Source organism: Arachis hypogaea, chromosome 4, assembly GCF_003086295.3.
Source record: "Arachis hypogaea cultivar Tifrunner chromosome 4, arahy.Tifrunner.gnm2.J5K5, whole genome shotgun sequence".
NCBI classification, from domain to species: Eukaryota; Viridiplantae; Streptophyta; class Magnoliopsida; order Fabales; family Fabaceae; genus Arachis; species Arachis hypogaea.
Window position 1 is genome coordinate 92,799,065 of NC_092039.1, and position 21,631 is coordinate 92,820,695.

General features: G+C 39.0%; 1 non-coding gene across 1 annotated transcript; it reads right to left on the reverse strand.

Moving 5' to 3' along the window:
- Nucleotides 1–5,092: 5,092 nt before the first annotated feature.
- Nucleotides 5,093–5,200, reverse strand: LOC112799004 (small nucleolar RNA R71). Its single transcript, XR_003200595.1, has one exon. It is a non-coding gene; the product is annotated as a small nucleolar RNA R71 (small nucleolar RNA).
- Between the last annotated feature and the right edge of the window lie 16,431 nt (nucleotides 5,201–21,631).

A 21,631-nucleotide genomic window follows, 5' to 3' on the forward strand; every position in this document is an offset into this window, starting at 1 on the left:
CAAGAACACTCCATCATCCTTCATGAGATTAGAGAAGATCAAAGAATCATGAGGGAGGAGCAACAAAGACAAGGAAGAGACATTGAGGAGCTCAAGCACTCCATAGGATCTTCAAGAGCAAGAAAGAGCCGCCATCACTAAGGTGGACCCGTTCTTTGATTTCCTTGTTATTTGTTCTTCTGTTTTTCGAATTTTATGCTTATGTTTATCCATGTTTGTGTCTTATGATCATTAGTGTCTTAGTGTCTATGCCTTAAAGTTATGAATGTCCTATGAATCCATCACCTTTCTTAAATAAAAATGTGCTTAATTGAAAAAGGAAGAATTGCATGAATTTTGAATTTTATAACAGTTTAATTATTTTGCTGTGGTGGCAATATTTTTGTTCTCTGAATGTATGTGTAAACAGTGCATATATATCTTGAAGTTGTGGTTCATGAATGTTGGCTCTTGAAAGAATGATGAAAAAGGAGACATGTTACTGAGGATCTGAAAAATCAATAAAATGATTCTTGAAGCAAGAAAAAGCATTTTCAAAAAAAAAAAAAAAAACCGAAAAAAAAAGAGAAAAAAAGGAAACGAGAAAAAAAAATATATTAGAAATAAGAGTTGTGATCCAAGGCAAATAAGAGTGTGCTTAAGAACCCTGGACACCTCTAATTGGGGACTTTAGCAAAGCTGAGTCACAATCTGAAAAGGTTCACCCAATTATGTGTCTGTGGCATGTATGTATCCGGTGGTAATACTGGAAGACAGAGTGCTTTGGGCCACAGCCAAGACTCAATAAATAGCTATGTTCAAGAATCATCATATCTTACTAAGAGAATCATTAGCACTATCTGGACTCTGAGTTCCTAAAGAAGCCAATCATTCTGAATTTCAAGGGATAGATTGAGATGCCAAAACTGTTCAGAGGCAAAAAGTTAAAAACCCCGCTCATCTAATTAATACTGATCTTCACAGATGTTTTTGAATTCATTGCATATTCTCTTCTTTTTGTCTTATTTGATTTTCAGTTGCTTGGGACAAGCAACAATTTAAGTTTGGTGTTGTGATGAGCGGATAATTTGTATACTTTTTGGCATTGTTTTTAGTATGTTTTTGATATAATCTAGTTAGTTTTTAGTATATTTTTATTAGTTTTTAGTTAGAATTCACTTTTCTGGACTTTACTATGAGTTTGTGTGTTTTTCTGTGATTTCAGGTATTTTCTGGCTGAAATTGAGGGACCTGAGCAAAAATCTGATTCAGAGACCAAAAAGGACTGCAGATGCTGTTGGATTCTGACCTCCCTGCACTCGAAGCGGATTTTCTGGAGCTACAGAAGCCCAATTGGCGCGCTCTCAACGGCGTTGGAAAGTAGACATCCTGGGCTTTCCAGCAATATATGATAGTCCATACTTTGCCCAAGATTTGATGGCCCAAACCGGCGTTCAAAGTCACCTCAAGAAATCCCAGCGTTAAACGCTGGAACTGGCACCCAAATGGGAGTTAAACGCCCAAACTGGCACCAAAGCTGGCGTTTAACTCCAAAAAGAGTCTCTACACGAAATTTGCTTCATTGCTCAGCCCAAGCACACACCAAGTGGGCCCGGAAGAGGATTTTTATGTCATTTACTCATTTCTGTACACCTTAGGCTACTAGTTTCTTATAAGTAGAACCTTTTACTATTGTATTAGAGAGCTTTTGATCACTTTTAGATCTTAAGTAGACTTTGGTAGCTATCTTCATTGTATGCTATCTTAGTTCCTTGGGAGGCTGGCCATTCGGCCATGCCTAGACCTTATGCTTATGTATTTTCAACGGTGGAGTTTCTACACACCATAGATTAAGGTGTGGAGCTCTGCTGTACCTCGAGTATTAATGCAATTACTATTGTTCTTCCATTCAATTCCGCTTGTTCTTTATCCAAGATATCACTTGTTCTTCAACTTGATGAAGGTGATGATTGACGCCCATCACCATTCTCACTCATGAACAAAGTGACTGACAACCACTCTTGTTCTACTAGCATTCGAGGCTCTAGTGAATATCTCTTGGATTCCTGATTGCACGATGCATGGTTGATCGCCTGACAACCGAGTGCTCGCCTGACAAACGAGCCAACCATTCCGTGAGATCAGAGTCTTCGTGGTATAGGCAAGAACTGATGGCGGCATTCAAGAGAAACCGGAAGGTCTAACCTTGTCTGTGGTATTCTGAGTAGGATTCAATGACTGAATGACTGTGACGTGCTTCAAACCTGTAACTTACTGGGCGTTAGTGACAGACGCAAAAGAATCACTGGATTCTATTCCAGTAGGGGAGGGAACCACACCGGTGATTGGCAGCACTGTGACAGAGTGTGTGCATTAGCTTTCACTGCGAGGATGGGAGGTAGCTGCTGACAACAGTGAGACCCTACACGAGTTTGCCATGGAAAGGAGGAAGAAGGATTGGATGAAGGCAGTAGGAAAGCAGAGAGACGGAAGGGAAGGCATCTTCATACGCTTATCTGAAGTTCCTACCAATGAATTACATAAGTATCTCTATCTTTACCTTTATGTTATTTTCGTTTATCACCATCATTACCATTTGAGTTTGCCTGACTAAGATTTACAAGATGACCATAGCTTGCTTCAATACTAACAATCTCCGTGGGATCGACCCTTACTCATGTAAGGTTTATTACTTGGACGACCCAGTGCACTTGCTGGTTAGTTGTGCGAAGTTGTGTAATGCCATGGTATTGAGCCACCAAGTTCTTGGAGCCATTACCGGGGATTATGAGAGTTGTGAAAAAGTATAGTTCACAATTTCGCGCACCAAGTTTTTGGCGCCGTTGCCGGGGATTGTTCAAGTTTTGAGCAAGCTTTGGTAACATCAGTGCCAAGATCCGGCAACAACATCAAGTTTTGGTGTTATTGCCCGGGATTGTTTAGGCTGGACAACTGACGGTTCATCTTGTTGCTTAGATTAGGTATTTTTTTTTCGAAATTCTTGAAGATGAATTCTAGAGTTTCATGATGATTTGTTGAAATCTGGCTGGCTGAGAAGCCATGTCTAATCTGATTGGACCGAGGTTTCAACTTATCACCACAAGAGCTTATTGATTTCCATCAATCTTGCTTTTGGAGCAATGATTGCTAAGGCTTGGCTGGCTTCTGGCCATGTCTAGTGTTTTGGACCGAAGCTTTCTTTGAAAGCTTGGCTGGCTGTAAAGCCATGTCTAATTCCTGGACCGGAGTCTTAGACTAACATTGCACTGATTCCTGGAATTCTCATTAAGAATTTTGATACCTTTTTCCAATTGATTTTCGAAAAACACAAAAAAAGAAAAAAAAAGAAAAAAATCATAAAATCCAAAAATATTTCTTGTTTGAGTCTAGAGTCTCATCATAAGTTTGGTGTCAACTGCATGCATTCATGTATTTTGGTGATCTTCAAGATGTTCTTGATGATTTACTTGCTCTGGTCTTTGAATTCTATTGACTTGATTGTTTTGTGTGTCTCATATGCATTTTCATTTTGTTAGTGTCAATAGTATACAAACTGCTAAGTTTGGTGTCTTGCATGCATTGTTATTTGATTCTTGTTGCATTTTGGTTTGTCCTTATTATTAAAAATCCAAAAATATTTTTAATTTGTGTCTTTTCAAGTCAATTATACAAGGAATTGAAGATTCAGAACATACAGCAGAGGAATTGTACAGAAAAAGCTGGGCATTCAAAACGCCCAGTGAAGAAGGACAGACTGGCGTTTAAACGCCAGCCAGGGTACCTGGTTGGGCGTTTAACGCCCAAAAAGGTAGCATTTTGGGCGTTAAACGCCAGAATGTATACCATTCTGGGCGTTTAACGCCAGGATGGCTAAGGGAGGAAGATTTTGTTTTCAAATCAGATTTTTTCTAAGTTTTCAAAATCTTTTCAAAATCAAATCTTTTTCAAATCAAATTTTCAATCAAATCTTATTCAAAATCAATTTCATTCTATTTTTAAAGATACTTACTATCAATTAATGGTTTGATTCAACATTTCAAGTATGCTGCCTTTTCTGTTGAGAAAGGTTTAATGATTGAATCATATCTTTTCTTGTTAGTCAAGTTTTTAATTTTCAAATCAAATCTTTTTCAAATTGTTTTCAAAACATATCTTTTAAAAATGTTTTCAAATCATATCTTCTCAATCACATTTTTTTAATCAATCATATCTTTTTAATCACATCTTTTTCAAATTAAGCTTTCAATCAAACCTTTTTGATTTCCAATTTCAAAATCTTTTTCAAAAATCACTTTATTTCTTTTCCACTTTCATTTTCGAAAATTAAGTATTGTTTTTCAAAATTGTTTTCAAATTTTCTACTTAATTTTCGAAAATCACTTCCCTCCTTCTCATATCCTTCTATTTATGGACTAACACTATCCTTTAATGTAAAACTCGAACTCCATTATCATTGATAAGTTCGAATTTTACACTTCTGTCTTCTACTCTTCTTTTCCTCTGACACCTAAAGGAATCTCTATACTGTGACATAGAGGATTCCACATTTTCTTGTTCCCTTCTCTTTCTTATGAGCAGGAGCAAAGACAAAGGCATTCTTGTTGAGGCTGATCCTGAACCTGAAAGGACCTTGAAAAGAAAGCTAAGAGAAGCCAAGGCACAACTCTCTTTAGAGCACTTGGACGAATTCTTCAAGGAAGAAGAACAAATGGCAGCCGCAAACAACAACAATGCCAACAATGCAAGGAAGGTGCTTGGTGACTTTACTGCACCTACTCCCGACTTCTATGGGAGAAGCATCTCTATCCCTGCCATTGGAGCAAACAACTTTGAGCTTAAGCCTCAATTAGTTTCTCTAATGCAACAGAATTGCAAGTTCCATGGACTTCCAATGGAAGATCCTCATCAGTTTTTAGCTGAATTCTTGCAAATCTGTGACACAGTCAAGACTAATGGGGTAGACCCTGAGGTCTATAGACTGATGCTATTCCCTTTTGCTGTAAGAGACAGGGCTAGAACATGGTTGGACTCTCAACCTAAAGAAAGCCTGGACTCTTGGGAAAAGCTAGTCAATGCCTTCTTGGCAAAGTTCTTTCCACCTCAAAAATTGAGTAAGCTTAGAGTGGAAGTCCAAACCTTCAGACAGAAGGAAGGAGAATCCCTCTATGAAGCTTGGGAAAGATACAAACAATTGATCAGAAAGTGTCCCACTGATATGCTTTCTGAATGGAGCATCATAGGTATTTTCTATGATGGTCTCTCTGAACTGTCCAAGATGTCTTTGGATAGCTCTTCTGGAGGATCTCTTCATTTGAAGAAGACGCCTACTGAAGCTCAAGAACTGATTGAAATGGTTGCAAATAACCAATTCATGTACACTTCTGAAAGGAATCCTGTGAACAATGGGACTAGTCAGAAGAGAGGAGTTCTTGAGATTGACACTCTGAATGCCATATTAGCTCAGAACAAAATATTGACTCAACAAGTCAATATGATTTCTCAAAGTCTGTCTGGAATGCAAAATGCACCAAGCAGTACTAAAGAAGCTTCATCTGAGGAAGAAGCTTATGATCCTGAGAACCCTTCAATGGAAGAGGTGAATTACATGGGAGAACCCTATGGAAACACCTATAACCCTTCATGGAGGAATCATCCAAATCTTTCATGGAAGGATCAACAGAGACCTCAACAAGGTTTCAATAACAATAATGGTGGGAGGAACAGGTTTAGCAACAGCAAGCCTTTCCCATCATCTTCTCAGCAACAGACAGAGAGTTCTAAGCAGAGTACCTCTGACTTAGCAACCATGGTCTCTGATCTAATCAAAACCACTCAAAGTTTCATGACTGAAACTAGGTCCTCCATTAGGAATTTGGAAGGACAAGTGGGTCAGCTGAGCAAGAAAATTACTGAACTTCCTCCAAGCACTCTCCCAAGCAATACTGAAGAAAATCCAAAAGGAGAATGCAAGGCCCTCAATATGGCCGAATTCTGGGAGGAAGAAGAGGCAGTGAACACCACTGAGGAAGACCTCAATGGACGTCCACTGACCTCCACAGAGTTCCCCAATAAGGAACCTTGGGAATCTGAGGCTCAAGATGAGACCATAGAGATTCCATTGGACTTACTTCTGCCATTCATGAGCTCTGATGAGTATTCTTCTTCTGAAGAGGATGAATATGTCACTGAAGAGCAAGTTGCTAAATACCTTGGAGCAATCATGAAGCTAAATGACAAGTTATTTGGAAATGAGACTTGGGAGGATGAACCCCCTTTGCTCACCAAAGAACTGGATGACTTGTCTAAGCAGAAACTACCTCAAAAGAGGCAGGATCCTGGGAAGTTTTCCATACCTTGTACCATAGGCACCATGACCTTCAAGAAGGCCTTGTGTGACTTAGGGTCAAGTGTGAACCTCATGCCCCTCTCTGTAATGGAGAAATTAGGGATCTTTGAGGTACAAGCTGCAAAAATCTCACTAGAGATGGCAGACAACTCAAGAAAACAAGCTTATGGACTTGTAGAGGATGTTTTGGTGAAGATTGAAGACCATTACATCCCTGCTGATTTCATAGTCCTAGAGACTGGGAAGTGCATGGATGAATCCATCATCCTTGGCAGACCCTTCCTAGCCACAGCAAAGGCTGTGATTGATGTTGATAGAGGAGAGTTGATCATTCAAGTGAATGAAGAATCCTTGGTGTTTAAGGCCCAAGGATATCCCTCTGTCTTCATGGAGAGGAAGCATGAAGAGCTTCTCTCAAAACAGAGCCAAACTGAGCCCCCACAGTCAAACTCTAAGTTTGGTGTTGGGAGGCCACAACCAAACTCTAAGTTTGGTGTTGAACCCCCACATTCAAACTCTAAGTTTGGTGTTGGGAGGCTCCAACACGGTTCTGAGCATTTCTGAGGCTCCATGAGAGTCCTCTGTCAAGCTAATGACATTAAAGAAGCGCTTGTTGGGAGGCAACCCAATGTTTTATAATTAATTATTTTCCTTTGTTATTTTATCTTTTTTGTAGGTTGATGATCACAAGAAGTCACAAAAATAATGAAAAAAGCAAAAACAGAATGAAAAACAGGAAGAAAAACAGCACACCCTGGAGGAAGATGCTGCTGGCGTTTAAACGCCAGTCAGCCTAGCAGTTGGGCGTTTAACGCCCAGTCTGGCACCCTTCTGGGCGTTTAACGCCAGAAAGGGGCACCAGACTGGCGTTAAACCCCAGTAAAGGGCAAGAACCTGGCGTTAAACGCCAGGAATGGGCACCAGCCCGGCGTTTAACGCCAGAATTGGCTCAAAACGTGGATTTTGATGCCATTTGGTGCAAGGATGCCTTTTCCTTGACACTACAGGATCTGTGGACCCCACAGGACCCTACCATCACTCTCTCTCTTCTTCCCCCATTCACCAATCACAACAACACCTCTTCCCCAAAAACCCCTCACCTATCAAATCCTACCCTTCTCTTCACCACTCACATCCATCCTTCATAAATCCCCACCAACCTCACCCTTCAAATTCAAACCACTTTCCCTCCCAAACCCACCCATAATGGCCGAACCATTCACCCCCCTCTCTCCTATATATACCCCTCTTCAACCCTTCATTTTCACACAACCTAAACACCACTTCTCCCCCTCTTTGGCCGAATTCACCACCATCTCCCTCTTCCTCATTTCTTCTTCTTCTACTCTCCTCTTTCTTCTTTTGCTCGGGGACGAGCAAACATTTTAAGTTTGGTGTGGTAAAAGCGTTGCTTTTTCGTTTTTCCATAACCATTATGGCATCCAAGGCCGGAGAAACCTCTAAAAAGAGGAAAGGGAAGGCAAAGGCTTCCACCTCCGAGTCATGGGAGATGGATAGATTCCTCTCAAGGGTGCATCAAGACCATTTCTATGAAGTTGTGGCCTTGAAGAAGGTGATCCCCGAGGTACCCTTTTCACTCAAAAAGGGTGAATATCCGGAGATCCGCCATGAGATCCGAAGAAGAGGTTGGGAAGTTCTTACCAACCCCATTCAACAAGTCGGAATCTTGATGGTTCAAGAGTTCTATGCCAATGCATGGATCACCAAGAACCATGACCAAAGTGTGAACCCGAATCCAAAGAATTATCTTACTATGGTTCGGGGGAAATACTTGGATTTTAGTCCGGAGAGTGTGAGGGTGGCGTTCAACTTGCCTATGATGCAAGGAGATGAGCATCCTTACACTAGAAGGGTCAACTTTGATCAAAGGTTGGACCAAGTCCTCACAGTCATATGTGAAGAGGGCGCACAATGGAAGCAAGATTCAAGAGGAAAGCCGGTCCAATTGAGAAGGCATGACCTCAAGCCCGTGGCTAGAGGATGGTTAGAGTTCATACAACGCTCAATCATTCCCACTAGCAACCGGTCCGAAGTTACCCTAGACCGGGCCATCATGATCCATGGCATCATGATTGGAGAAGAAATAGAGGTTCATGAGGTTATAGCCCAAGAACTCTATAAAGTGGCGGACAAGACCTCCACCTTGGCAAGGTTAGCCTTCCCTCATCTCATTTGTCACCTCTGTTATTCAGTTGGAGTTGACATAGAGGGAGACATCCCCATTGATGAGGACAAACCCATCACCAAGAAAAGGATGGAGTACACAAGAGATCCCACTCATCATGAGATCCCTGAGATTCCTCAAGGGATGAACTTTCCTCCACAAAACTATTGGGAGCAACTAAACACCTCCCTAGGAGAGTTGAGTTCCAATATGGGACAATTAAGGGTGGAGCACCAAGAACACTCCATCATCCTTCATGAGATTAGAGAAGATCAAAGAATCATGAGGGAGGAGCAACAAAGACAAGGAAGAGACATTGAGGAGCTCAAGCACTCCATAGGATCTTCAAGAGCAAGAAAGAGCCGCCATCACTAAGGTGGACCCGTTCTTTGATTTCCTTGTTATTTGTTCTTCTGTTTTTCGAATTTTATGCTTATGTTTATCCATGTTTGTGTCTTATGATCATTAGTGTCTTAGTGTCTATGCCTTAAAGTTATGAATGTCCTATGAATCCATCACCTTTCTTAAATAAAAATGTGCTTAATTGAAAAAGGAAGAATTGCATGAATTTTGAATTTTATAACAGTTTAATTATTTTGATGTGGTGGCAATATTTTTGTTCTCTGAATGTATGTGTAAACAGTGCATATATATCTTGAAGTTGTGGTTCATGAATGTTGGCTCTTGAAAGAATGATGAAAAAGGAGACATGTTACTGAGGATCTGAAAAATCAATAAAATGATTCTTGAAGCAAGAAAAAGCATTTTCAAAAAAAAAAAAACCGAAAAAAAAAGAGAAAAAAAGGAAACGAGAAAAAAAAATATATTAGAAATAAGAGTTGTGATCCAAGGCAAATAAGAGTGTGCTTAAGAACCCTGGACACCTCTAATTGGGGACTTTAGCAAAGCTGAGTCACAATCTGAAAAGGTTCACCCAATTATGTGTCTGTGGCATGTATGTATCCGGTGGTAATACTGGAAGACAGAGTGCTTTGGGCCACAGCCAAGACTCAATAAATAGCTATGTTCAAGAATCATCATATCTTACTAAGAGAATCATTAGCACTATCTGGACTCTGAGTTCCTAAAGAAGCCAATCATTCTGAATTTCAAGGGATAGATTGAGATGCCAAAACTGTTCAGAGGCAAAAAGTTAAAAACCCCGCTCATCTAATTAATACTGATCTTCACAGATGTTTTTGGAATTCATTGCATATTCTCTTCTTTTTGTCTTATTTGATTTTCAGTTGCTTGGGGACAAGCAACAATTTAAGTTTGGTGTTGTGATGAGCGGATAATTTGTATACTTTTTGGCATTGTTTTTAGTATGTTTTTGATATAATCTAGTTAGTTTTTAGTATATTTTTATTAGTTTTTAGTTAGAATTCACTTTTCTAGACTTTACTATGAGTTTGTGTGTTTTTCTGTGATTTCAGGTATTTTCTGGCTGAAATTGAGGGACCTGAGCAAAAATCTGATTCAGAGACCAAAAAGGACTGCAGATGCTGTTGGATTCTGACCTCCCTGCACTCGAAGCGGATTTTCTGGAGCTACAGAAGCCCAATTGGCGCGCTCTCAACGGCGTTGGAAAGTAGACATCCTGGGCTTTCCAGCAATATATGATAGTCCATACTTTGCCCAAGATTTGATGGCCCAAACCGGCGTTCAAAGTCACCTCAAGAAATCCCAGCGTTAAACGCTGGAACTGGCACCCAAATGGGAGTTAAACGCCCAAACTGGCACCAAAGCTGGCGTTTAACTCTAAAAAGAGTCTCTACACGAAATTTGCTTCATTGCTCAGCCCAAGAACACACCAAGTGGGCCCGGAAGAGGATTTTTATGTCATTTACTCATTTCTGTACACCTTAGGCTACTAGTTTCTTATAAGTAGAACCTTTTACTATTGTATTAGAGAGCTTTTGATCACTTTTAGATCTTAAGTAGACTTTGGTAGCTATCTTCATTGTATGCTATCTTAGTTCCTTGGGAGGCTGGCCATTCGGCCATGCCTAGACCTTATGCTTATGTATTTTCAACGGTGGAGTTTCTACACACCATAGATTAAGGTGTGGAGCTCTGCTGTACCTCGAGTATTAATGCAATTACTATTGTTCTTCCATTCAATTCCGCTTGTTCTTTATCCAAGATATCACTTGTTCTTCAACTTGATGAAGGTGATGATTGACGCCCATCACCATTCTCACTCATGAACAAAGTGACTGACAACCACTCTTGTTCTACTAGCATTCGAGGCTCTAGTGAATATCTCTTGGATTCCTGATTGCACGATGCATGGTTGATCGCCTGACAACCGAGTGCTCGCCTGACAAACGAGCCAACCATTCCGTGAGATCAGAGTCTTCGTGGTATAGGCAAGAACTGATGGCGGCATTCAAGAGAAACCGGAAGGTCTAACCTTGTCTGTGGTATTCTGAGTAGGATTCAATGACTGAATGACTGTGACGTGCTTCAAACCTGTAACTTACTGGGCGTTAGTGACAGACGCAAAAGAATCACTGGATTCTATTCCAGTAGGGGAGGGAACCACACCGGTGATTGGCAGCACTGTGACAGAGTGTGTGCATTAGCTTTCACTGCGAGGATGGGAGATAGCTGCTGACAACAGTGAGACCCTACACGAGTTTGCCATGGAAAGGAGGAAGAAGGATTGGATGAAGGCAGTAGGAAAGCAGAGAGACGGAAGGGAAGGCATCTTCATACGCTTATCTGAAGTTCCTACCAATGAATTACATAAGTATCTCTATCTTTACCTTTATGTTATTTTCGTTTATCACCATCATTACCATTTGAGTTTGCCTGACTAAGATTTACAAGATGACCATAGCTTGCTTCAATACTAACAATCTCCGTGGGATCGACCCTTACTCACGTAAGGTTTATTACTTGGACGACCCAGTGCACTTGCTGGTTAGTTGTGCGAAGTTGTGTAATGCCATGGTATTGAGCCACCAAGTTCTTGGAGCCATTACCGGGGATTATGAGAGTTGTGAAAAAGTATAGTTCACAATTTCGCGCACCAAAGATGCAATCCTAGTGACTCTAAACTAAAAAGACAAATTTTTCCTAATCTAAGTAACAAGATTCACCGTCAGTTGTTGAAACTCAAACAATCACCGGTAACGGCGCCAAAAACTTGGTGCACAAAAATTACTTCACACTATGTAATTCCGCACAACTAACCAGCAAGTGCACTGGGTCGTCCAAGTAATACCTTACGTGAGTAAGGGTCGAATCCCACGGAGATTGTTAGCTTGAAGCAAGCTATGGTTATCTTGTAACTCTTAGTCAGGATATAATATCAATAATAATTTTTAGTTTTAATTGTAAAATGTCAAAGGGCATAAAATAAATAATTATTACTCAATAATGGAGAATATGTTGGAATTTTGGAGATGCTTTGTCTTCTAAATTCCTGTAACATAATACTTCCTCACTATCAAAAGTGCAAAGTTCCTTCCATGGCAAGCTGTATGTAGGGCATCACCATTGTCAATGGCTACTTCCCATCCTCTAAGTGAAAATGGTCCAAATGCTCTGTCACAGCACGGCTAATCATCTGTTGGTTCTCGATCATGTCGGAATAAGATCCATTGATCCTTTTGCGTCTATCACTACGCCCAACAATCGCGAGTTTGAAGCTCGTCACAGCCATTCAATCCTTGAATCCTACTCGAAATACCACAGACAAGGTTTAGACTTTCCGGATTCTCATGAATGCCGCCATCAATCCTAGCTTATACCACGAAGATTCTGATTAGGAAAATCTAAGAGATACTCATTCAATCTAATGTAGAACGGAGGTGGTTGTCAAGCACACGTTCATGAATTGAGGAAGGTGATGAGTGTCACGGATCATCACCTTCTTCATAGTGAAGCGCAAATGAACATCTTAGATAGGAACATGCATGTTTGAATGGAAAACAGAAATAATTGCATTAATTCATCGAGACGCTGCAGAGCTCCTCACCCCCAACAATGGAGTTTAGAGACTCATGCCATCAAAGAGTATAAAATTCAGATCTAAAAATGTCATGAGATACAAAATAAATCTCTAAAAGTTGTTTAAATACTAAACTAGTAACCTAGGTTTACAGAAAATGAGTAAACTAAGATGGATAGTGCAGAAATCCACTTATGGGGCCCACTTGGTGTGTGCTGAGGCTAAGACTTAAGTTTCTCACGTGCCTGGGCTGTTTCTGGAGTTGAACGTCAGGTTCTAACCTGTTTCTGGCGTTGAACTCTAACTTGCAACCTGTTTCTGGCGCTGAACGCCAGACTGCAACATGGAACTGCCGTTGAACGCCAGTTTATGTCGTCTATCTTCCCGCAAAGTATAAACTATTATATATTGCTGGAAAGCCTTGGATGTCTACTTTCCAACCCAATTGAGAGCGCGCCAATTGGACTCCTTTAGCTCCAAAAAATCCATTCCGAGTGCAGGGAGGTCAGAATCTAACAGCATCAGCAGTCCTTTTTCAGCCTAAATCAGATTTTTGCTCAGCTCCCTCAATTTCAGCCAAAAAATATCTGAAATTACAGAAAAACACACAAACTCATTGTAAAATCCAGAAATATAAATTTTGCCTAAAAACTAATAAAATTATACTAAAAACTAACTAAAACATACTAAAATCTACATGAAATTACCCCCAAAAAGTGTATAAAATATCCGCTCATCATCCCCACGCACAACGGATCATTTACCCTAGTTGTCGTAGACACCTTCAGACCCCTAGCGGCATCAACATCAACACATAGCCCATTCTTCACTTCCAAGATCATGGTATCCCTTACGACCTTTTGCAAGAATATATTGTAGTCTTCTTCCGTCAAGCATGCAACCTTTGCAAGGCACCCACAATGGTGGACAAAAGAACCGACTCTACTTCGATACATAGCTCCTGCATCCCCCTTTTTTGTGATGATTCTATCAGTAACAAACTCGCTTTCGGCAGTCTTCGACCACCTCTAGAGTTCAAGTGTTGATAGCAATGAACCAATATCGAGGCAGATAAGGATGACAATTATATGCACACAAGGTATGCCGAACAACTCTATCTGAAGACAATTGCAACTGAATAGGTTGTTGCTTTGGATATGCTCTACCTGCCATGTTTGGTCAGGCTGAGGATACTTCTGTACAATAAAACTACATCCATCCTCACTTTCGTGACGATCCACAATATAGTAACGCACAGATCTTGTAAGACACACTTGGAGTCTATAGAATATCTCTCGGGTGAAATGTATCGTACTCGACTTTTCTAGCTCAAGGAATTGGGTTTGTAGAACTGGCAATCTGTACCAAGATCAGAAGTCAAGCTCCTTGACGATCGGATTTCTATCGGTAAAGAAATTCACAAGAATATAATCACGTTGTAAGTATAGTTTCTAAACCAATATAGAATCTTTTCGTACAAAAGTTTGGTTTTCACAAGTAACAAAACCTAATAAAATTTATAACCAAAGTATTCAAACCTCGGGTTGTCTTCTCAAGGAATTGCAGGGAAGTATGATTTATTATTGGTTATGAAAAAAGGTATATTTTTGGGTTTTTGAAATAGGGAACAGGTAATTTAAATGACAAGGAAAATAAATTAATAATTAGAAAAGCTCTTGGCAAGGTATGAGAATTGGAAGTCCTATCCTAGTTATCCTTATCAGGTATGATGAGAATTGGATTTTGCTCCCACTTGGTCAACCTCTAACTATGAAGGTATGTTAAGTAGATAAATCAATTTGATTCCTCAAGTCCTAGTCAATTCCTAAGAAAAGACTAGAGTTAGGGGAATTCAAATCAATCAGCAAAGAATTCCAATTTTCAATCATCAGCTGAGTTTGATAACTCAAGAGTCTCTAATTACTTGACCAAAGCTAAGAGTGTAAAAAAAAAAAACTAAATTAAAATCATAAATATGAAATACCTCAAATTTATATTAAATAAGAAAATCAATTCTAACATGGAAAGTTCATAAGCCAATTTAGCAACATAAGTCATTAATAAATAAAAGTAAAAGAAAACATAAAGTAAAGTAAAGGAATATTAAACCTGGAATTAAAAAGACGAAGAAATCCTAATCCTAAATCCTAATCCTAAAACCTAAGAGAGAGGAGAGAGCCTCTCTCTCTAAAAACTACATCTAAACCTAAAATTATGTGTATGAGAAGTTGTATGAATTGTTGTTGAATGAATGGATGGATTCCCCCACTTTATAGCCTCTAATCTGTGTTTTCTGGGCCAAAAACTGGGTGAAAAATAGCACAGAAATTGCTGATTGCGAAATCTGGTTCGTACATGTCGCTGCAAAGTCACTGCGATGCGTCCGCATGGAGCACGCGTTTGCATCACTTAGCTGTATAGGCACTATAGCAAATTATATATAATTTCGAAGCCCCGGATGTTAGCTTTCCAACGCAACTAGAACCGCATCATTTGAACTTCTTTAGCTCAAGTTATGATCGTTTGAGTGCGAAGAGGTAAGGGCTAACAGCTTTGCAGTTCCTTCAATTTCTTTTATTCCTCCCACTTTTGCATGCTTCCTTTCCCTCTTCTAAGTCATTCCTGCCCTGTAATCTCTGAAATCACTTAACGCACATATCACGACATCTAATGGTAATAAGAGAGGATTAATATTGGCAAATATAAGGCCAAAGAAATATATTTTCAATTATAGCACAAAATCAGGAAGGAGAATGTAAAGCCAAGCATTTTGTATGAACAAGTGTATGAAAGATTGATAAAATCCACTCAATTGAGCACAAGATAAACCGTAAAATAGTGGTTTATCACTCCTCTTCTTTGTCTTGGACAAAATCGACGCATCTTTTAAAATTTGTGATAAAGTCTATTATCTCGTACCGGCTATCCACAAACCTCCCCATCTTCGTATGTAACGACTCACACCGAGAAGTTGTCCTAATCCCGACAAAAAATCTCCCTCTGAGGTAGGTAGTAGCCAAGCTATGCTTCTTCCTGTACAAGTCACTGGCCCACTCCACATCCTGTACCCCGTACTCCTCTATCATAGCCTCCCATTGCGATTTAAACTCATCCACTTCTAAACAATTGTGTTAACCGTGGCTGAGGAATATTAGATGTCACATTTCAAAGAAGATGCACGCACATAGCCTATGATGCGCTTTAAGAAACACGTGACTGATGGCCAACCGCATAGAAGGATCCCATCGGTGATAACCACTTTTGGGGCTTTGCCATTCATGCATTCCAGAAACTTATGCAGTACCACTTGTACGATTCCTGCGACTCATGAGAGACCATGGCAGTTGCAAAAACACATGTCTGGTTATAGTGAATAACCCCAGACAGCACAATCACCGGAAGGTTATACTTATTCCTGTCATAGGTCGCATCAATAGCAAGCATATCTCCAAAAACCTGGTAATCTTCTTGACTGCACCCATCACTCCATTTCATATCACACATCCGATCACCATCACCAACTTCATATCTCCAGAAGAGTCTTTCGTCATCCCTTGCAACACACTCGAAAAACTACAGCGCAGCATTAACATCCCCTTCCTGCAGTGCACGTTGCTTGCGAACCTCATTGTGCATGTCTTGATTTGTAAACCTGACTAAGTTGAACCCTCCAACCTGCATCGCAAATGACTGATATATCTTTGGAATGCTAATTCCTACCTCCCTTAAGCTATTCATGTGAGCTATATCAACATCCGACATATTCCTATGACACGAAAAATAACCAACAAATTATTTTGGGACAAGACTGTGGTTATGATCATCAACAAAACGTGAAACGTACCATTTCCCATTAGATGTCATTCTCTTTATCCTCATCTCTACCACACACCCCCACCGAGTTACTGGCTTGTGTTCCCTCTTCCGATCAATCTTCTGTAGCCATTTCCTATGTCTAAACCCCTCTCTATTGCATACAAATGTGTAACGCACGACTTAACCTTTGGCGTTTTTTACTCTCTTTCCCTTGCGGATGGCATGTACTCACTGTAGAATGCTCTTGCTTCCCCAAGGGTCATGAATTCTATATTTATTATCTAATCCACACGTATGTTGTCTGAACCACCAACTGCCTCGCTCACCCCGTGATTATCCTCGGCAGCTTCAACATCAACATCTTTCGCTTTAATACCTATCTCGAAGCCATTTTCCTACATAAAATAGGGTGAAATCACATCAGAAAACCTTATATAAACATCGTTAACATAACCATTAAAAACATCATGCATAAGGCATACCTTGTCAGCATCCCCATCCTCTACCTCCGAACGAAATGTTTCAACAACATTTATCACAATATCTACGTTAGGAATTGTATTGTTGTCCTCAGCCATGGAAACTAATGTCACCACTTAAGTAAAATGGGACGAGTTACGCAGCTTTCTTGTCCAACGTAAGCAACCCGATCAAGTCGTTTATTAATCTTCACCTACGACACCAACATCTCAGCATTAAAAGAACACACATAAAGCCTTAATCAGCTACAAAAAACACTCAACTACATTTTTCCTATCTCCTACCGATTAGAACTATGGCCCCAAATTTAATAATCTCACCGCAATACAGATCACTTACTCATAGTATGTGGGCCATTCTCATACAAAATAATAACACAATCTAAACTAACCTCATTGCACTAAATTTGTTGACTATGCGCTAATATATTATTCGTGCTATTCTATACACACAAAAATGGAAATCTTAACTTCATTTCAAAATATTATTTAAGTAATTTAAATTTTTAATTAAAATTATAAAATTAAAACAATTACAATTATTTGCTGAATAACTAAAATACTTCTACCATTGCTTCACTACAGAACATGTCTCTAACTAAATCCCAAGTCCATCCTCCACTGCACAACAGTATAATCCTTTAAGGTAAATCAATTAATGTATCGAAAAAGATCATATCCAATTTTTCCAGGGACACACCATGTCAATAATCCAACATAACACTGCCAACACATATAATCTACATGGGTCAGCTACAATACCTTAAACCTAGCCCAAAAAAATTCACATGCTAGAAAAATTAATGCCAAAAATAAGGAAGATACCTTTCTTAGTTCCCTTCAATAGCGCCAACTTATGACATCTGCACATTACCAGCTGACTAATCGTGCTGTCCACCTTCTTTGGCAACTGCAGAGACAAAACTCCAAGTGTTAAACAATGAACCAGACAGTAAGGAGAAGGTCGAGAAGGCCAAGAACCCCGAAGACACTGTACCAGTGGATCAGGACAACTCTCGTCGATTTCACTATATCAAGGATTGATAGTGTAAGAACCGTAATTAATTAACCCTTTAATTAAGATAATTTAATTGTCCAAAATAGGTTCCAAAAATTCACAATATTAATTAGAAAATTTAAAAGTGATTTTTGGACTGCGTAGATTTTTTTGAGTTGGAAAATGTAATTTTCTGCAAAAAATTGCGTAAAAACGTAAACTGATAAATTAACCAGCCGTACTGGCTTAAATCTATCTGGTACTGTGTAAGAGCAGTAAAAACTGTAGAAAAACTTAGAAAAATAATTAAAGTTGAAAACCGGGCACAAATTTAAAAAGTTTGGTCCAAAAGTGGGCCAAACGAGCCAAAAATGCTAACGGGTTGGACTGGGTCCAAGTTGGTCCCAAGCCCAACATATATATAACCACTTAATGAAGCCTTTCAGTCTCATAACACTCCACCAACACAAATTCACAGATGAGAATTGAGAGAAGAAGAAGGAAAGTGACACTATTCACATTCACATTCATTTGCTTGTATCTTGAACCTCTCGCCGAGCCCGTCATTTCTACCTAAGTATTACTGGTAAGAAATCTCGTTTCACACTCTCTTTCTCAGCCCTAACAGTTTTCACGTTTTTAAGTTTGGGTTTTAAAGGAGTTTTGTGATTTTGATTTTTAGGGGTGATCTAGCATTGGAGTATTATTGTGTTTCGTCCCTATTTCCTTTGGGTAAGGTGAGTTACTTCAAAACCCTTGTGGTTTGGTATTTTGTGGATCCTAGATATTCATTTTGGGTATATTGCTTGTGTATAGCTTGAAATTGTTATTATTGATGTTGATTTAGAGCCTTGGATTTGATTTGGTGAATTGTGGTGATTGGAGGCTTGCTTTGGACTCAATTTTGGTGTTGGGTGCATATTGGGAATCGGCCAAGGTATGGATTTGGTTTTCTCTATGTATTATATAATATTTCTGGACACTTAGGCTAGTTGACTTTAAGATAGGTTTGGATTGTTGATGAGTTATAATGATTTTTGGTGATTGTAATGAAAATGATGAATTATGATAATTGTGATGAAGTATGTTGTGGATGTTGATGTATGGTATTGAATCTTGAGTATTGAGGATGAATGATGCTAATTGTGATGGATGGTAGTGATAGGATGCTAATTGATGTGTGTATTAGTTGAGAAGTGTTTCTAGCATGATGGAGTTGGTAAATTGGGGTTAAGAATTATGAAGATAATGTAAGGTAAAAGAAAATTTGGTAATAGTGGTACTTTGACATAGATATGATAAGTTCTAATGAGAATCAGTATGTGCTGTGGTTTGGAATTAGTTTGGTCCAAAGTCATGAAATTTAAAGAGTCTTGTTGGATTTTGTGAAAACTTTTTGGGATTGTACACATGGGAGGAACCTGAATGCGGGTAGGAATCAACACTAAGGAAGAGTGTCTGCTGTGAACACCAGTAATGCTGCTAATGGCAGATCCTTTGATAAGAGGTGGGTGTATAATTGGTTATAAAGATTTAACTCCATTGTGTGATATTAGAACACCGTGTTACACCAAGCTTATGACGGAAAGAAAGGTTTGAGAATAGAGGTGTTATACTTAGTATTAAATTTTGGACCAAACTCACTTGTGTCGCGTAGAGTATTACTGCTAGAGCTGATAGAACTTAGGGACGTTTTTGATTGACCTGGGCAAATAACCCAATTCTCAAAACCAAAAAGTCAGAGTAACGCTGCGGAAGTACGGTGATCTTAATGATAGTGTAAGGTTTTGTACGAATGAGAGCACCAATACATCCTTGTGAACCGATCTATCTTTTTCCTTGTAAATTGCATTAGAGCTCTTTATTTCGGAATCCCTCTTGGTTAATAAATTGAACCTTGTCCAATTCTATTCCTGATTTGCACATATCCTTGCGCGAACCTTGTACTCCTTGATGTGAGCCTAGACGTGTACTGTTGGGTTGAACCGACTTTATTCGAGGGCTCGTGATCCTCTAAAAATAGGTAAAAACATATTTTGATTCAATCTGCTTTATTGATTCCTCCAAAGATCCTTACTTAGCAATTCCTTTTGAGGTGCACTCTAATTCTCTGTCTGGTACATTTTCTTATTTTCTCCAACCTTGTCTGATCCCAACACAATATGTCTTTTTGATTTCTTACGGATACCATTCAAAATTATTTACTCTCTTCTAAGCTTGGTATTCCTCCTAATAACCTAAGCTCATTTTGATATTGCATGCAATCCTTAGACGCAACCATCGATATGTGAGTTCTTTAGGACACGAATTATAAACCCGAAGGACGAAACTTACGAGCGTGCAACATCACGAGGATTTGTGAATCTTTACTTTTGCAAATGACGTTACCTATAATTGAATTGAAACATAAAGAGGCCCCGTTGGTACAAACGTCAAACTATGGAGAAACTTCTCAAAGACTTGAAAGAAAGATTGACTACAGAGCTAATGTTTGTGTTGCTGGAACCCCATGAACGAGTTGGGATCTATGATGACGCTCGTGGGAAATCTTGGAGTGCATTCTGATATACCATTTGGTACCTAGTAAATTATTTAAGTGTAGAGGTACGTAAAAAAGGAGAAAAATAAGTGGGTATGAATTTAGGCTTGAATTTTGATTGGGTTTGACATAGAGTGGCATTTGATTTCAATTATGATAAGTGGAAATTCATTAGTTGTTTAGTATGTCAAGTTGTAGTATCGCTCTTAAAGATGAATAACCTGACTAGGTACCCTGGTTATTGTTGAGGTCCTAGGTAATACGATTATTGAGATTGAGGATTGAATGAGATCTTGATTTAGGCCTAGAGATGCTATAAGGCCTTAAGTTATGACTTAATCTTAGGAAGAGTGTAAATCCTATTCGGGTCATGTTGAAGGAGTTCAGAAGTAAGCCTAAGTTTTGTAATCTGATAATGATGTATGACTTGACTGAATAGTTGGATTAGTTTGTTAATTAGTGGCCGAAAATCAGAATGGTGCAGCAGAAGCTGGAGGAATGCAATATGCACATGATAGTTATGAATAGAGATAGTAGAATGGTGACTAGACATATCTTAGGCTTGAATATTTGAAGAGTCTAGTGGGTTAATGTAAGTAAAGATTTCTATGGAATTAAGTTTAATGGTGGCTATAAGATTAGATTGATACGGGGTAGGTTTTGGAGATGATTACAAGTGTAATTGGATTTATGCGTAGATAGTAATAGATGAATTATTGGTTTTGTAAGATAGAATTGGAGAACATTGAATTGAGAAACTGATATTGTATTGAGGTTGACGAAAATGGAGCTAAGAGTGAGAAGGATGAATACAACATAGGCTTGAATTCGGTTAATATATGGAATAAAAAATAAGAATGAAGAATGTAAATAGGAATTGGAGCTGATGTGGAGGAACGAAAAGATGAATAATGAGAGGTAGATTTAAGTTGAAAGACAATTTAACGATGATGGTGAGTAAACTAAATTTTGGGGACAAAATTTCTTATTTGGTGGGGAGAATGTAAGAATCACAATTAATTAACCGTTTAATTAAGATAATTTAATTGCCCAAAACAGGTTCCAAAAATTCAAAATATTAATTAGAAAATTTAAATATGATTTTTAGACTCAGTAGATTTTTCTGAGTTGGAAAATGTAATTTTCTCTAGAAATTGCGTAAAAATGTGAACCAGTAAATTAATTAGCAGTATCGGCTTAAATCTGTCCGGTGCTGTGTAAAAGCAGTAAAAACTATAGAAAAACTTTGGAAAATAATAAAAGTTAAAAATTGGACACTAATTTAAAAGGTTTGGTCCAAAGTTGGGCCAAACGAGCCAAAAAGGCTAA